At 37.7% G+C, this 2,979-nt stretch overlaps 1 pseudogene; it reads right to left on the bottom strand.

Annotated features, from left to right (window-relative positions):
* Nucleotides 1-1,583: 1,583 nt before the first annotated feature.
* On the bottom strand, nucleotides 1,584-2,450 carry LOC147439096 (uncharacterized; annotated as a pseudogene).
* Between the last annotated feature and the right edge of the window lie 529 nt (nucleotides 2,451-2,979).

Raw genomic sequence — 2,979 nt, forward strand, 5'->3', positions numbered from 1 at the left:
GTATTGAGAAGGGATAAAGTACTTCATTACCATTCTTTTTGAAATTTCTTCCAAGTTTGTGGTTGTTTGTGTTTTTTGCGAGCCACATTCAACCAAAGCAGAGAAGCATGTTTTGTCATTTGGTTTGCTAGACACTTGCTTTTTGTGTTGTTCACTGAACTTTTCTCCTCGAAAGTAGTCACCCAAGGATGAAAAATAAGAGAGAAGCACATGAGTATCCTTTCTGCCATCATCCTTTTCTCTTGGTACTCATCCAAGGATGACAACCAAGAGACAAGTACATGAGCATCCTTTCTTCTATCATAATCTACAAGAGTAAATGTTTTTTTAGAGATCTTGTTTTGTTTTGTCTTGATTTAAGCATCCAAAGTATGATTAATCACTTTGATAAGCCACTTATCTTTGTTGTCATTTTCATCATTGCACTTGTGGGAACTCTGCTTTTGTAACTTCTTGAGATTTTTTTGAAAGAGGGTATGTGCAACACATTCCTTTTCAAGCTCTTCAATAAGCACATCAATGATTTGATCAATAACAAGAGAATTTTGGGTGGTCATAATTGGTTAACTCAAGAAAAATAAAAGTTAAAATATAGATTTAAATCCAAAATTTATGCAAGAGTCAAAATCAAAAAAAGAAAAAAAAGAGTATAAGAAAATGAATAAGATGAGATCTGTGTATGTTGGATGAACTAGACAATTCCACGGAGACCTCCATTGAATATGCAAAGCCTTTGAACAATCCAAAATGATGAATAGAAGCAATTGAGAGAGAAATTCCTTGTTTCATTGATGATTATAGGCTCTTTGATTGACTTTGAGGCTGATTTTCAACACTTTGTGATTGCTCCTTATGAGTGTGAGTGATGCATGAATTGTCTTTGTTGATCTTCTTCAATTGTTTGGATCCTTTTCTTTGAAATAGGTTGCTCGTTCTTATGATTGAAACTATTGAGATGAGGAAGCTTGTTGTTCTTGCATCTTTAGCAAAGAGAGAGCCTTCCAAAAGCGATCTTCTTGAGAGTATTCATGCCAAAGTTATTTGATTTGTCCACAAGAAGCACTCTTCTTTGATTCTACACACAGTTCGGAGCATTTTTAAAAGCTCCAATACCACTGTTTGTTTCTTGAAATCTTCCCAACACTTTTTCACTACTTTGATTCATTAAATCAAAATAAATTTAGAAAAATTATTGATTGAATAATCACAAAATACAAAGAGAACAACATAAACAAGAATCAAAAAACCAGACACCATACTAGGTATTTGCCATTCACCTCTTATTCATATCATGGAGCATGAATTAAAATTCCACCAATAGCAACCCCTTGTTGGGTCCAACATTTGAGGATGTAGGCGGGCCAATGTTTGAGGATATAGGCGTGCATTTGTAATATCGGGCATCCCATACCACCCGGTCTCACCTCCTCAAGGTGACATCATGCACTCCTAGCCTCACGGGATAACCATTGGTACTCTACCACAACAGCGGGGGTTGATAACTACAAATGAGGCCTTTCACACTACGTCCAGTCGAACACTGGAGATCCATCTCAACGGTGTCATAGACTAGACTTCCTCTCCTATGATAGAGACATAACAATTAGAGCACTCTCAAAGTTGAAATTTGTGCTACATGGCTGGCAAAAAAACGGACCAAGTTTCTTTGGAGATATATGTGTGTTAATATTTTCCTTCTCAAGTGTCTTGTTAGTAGATTGATCCTTCTAGCCACTCTATTGCTACCTTGGTGTAGAAGCGGGAATGTATGGTGTTTTAGGCTCAGCTTTTCTTGTTGGTGTGTACACCTTGGCTTTCTTTCTTGCATTGGCAATTAGTGTATGGGAGCAGGCCTCTTCTTCATGGTGAGATTAATCTACTCTTCCTCAGATGACTTCTCAATAGATTCATACTCTTCATCAAAATCTAAATCACCATCATCATGATGATCATTGTCGTGTTTCTCACCATCTCTCTATTCCTCATCATCCTTTCCACTCTTCTCCTTTACACCCTTGCTCTTCTTAGACACAACACATTTCACTTGAGACTTACATTCTATAGGAGGCACCTCTAATATAGGAGCAGTAGGTGACTTTGTTGCAGGCTTGTTTGCTAGAGTAACAAACAATCCTACAACAGCCTTGTCAAGTTTAATGACCCCCAACCTACCATTCTCTTTAGCAAGAAGTGTGGATTGCTCCTCATCCTCATCTCGCACCTCAAATTTATCTCATCATCCCAACCTCATAGAGTCATCATCCCTAACAGCTTCGGTCTTGTACACATAGAAGTAGATGCTTCCAGAGCTATTATTGGAGAAGACAAAATATTTCTAGAAATGAGGTCCAGAGTCATTTCCCCCATGAAAGGGTTTCAACATTCACTTGATTTGACCTATTTTTTACTTTCAAAACACCATAAGAGATCAATTCATTACCAATGCCAAATTACCAATGTTGTTGGCAGGCATTGGTATATGCATTGCTAAAACTGAGGGAGACCCAATTTTTTGAAAAAAATCAAAATTTATAATATTGATGATTATTTAGATACATATACCAACGCCTATACGGATGCAAATTTTGACGTGCATACCGATGCTTATACGGACGATTGTGAGTGGATAAAAATCCATGCGATACCTCTTCTCGAACAAGAGTACATATCTCTGCACGTAAATGGGCTTCATGGTGGGCACTACCTTATGTACATGATGGATCATCTCATTGGCTACTGAGTTCGTTGGACTAGTGCCTAAGAAACCATAGTTTTTTTGGAGATTATATGTGTGTTAATATTTTCCTTCTCAAGTTTCTTGTTAGTAGATTGATCCTTCTAGCCACTCTATTGCTACCTTGGTGTAGAAGCGGGAATGTATGGTGTTTTAGGCTCAGCTTTTCTTGCTGGTGTGTACACCTTGGCTTTCTTTCTTGCATTGGTAATTAGTGTATGGGAGCAGGCCTCTTCTTCATGGTG

Source organism: Adiantum capillus-veneris, chromosome 16 (genome assembly GCF_014529385.1).
Source record: "Adiantum capillus-veneris isolate H3 chromosome 16, ASM1452938v2, whole genome shotgun sequence".
NCBI lineage: Eukaryota > Viridiplantae > Streptophyta > Polypodiopsida > Polypodiales > Pteridaceae > Adiantum > Adiantum capillus-veneris.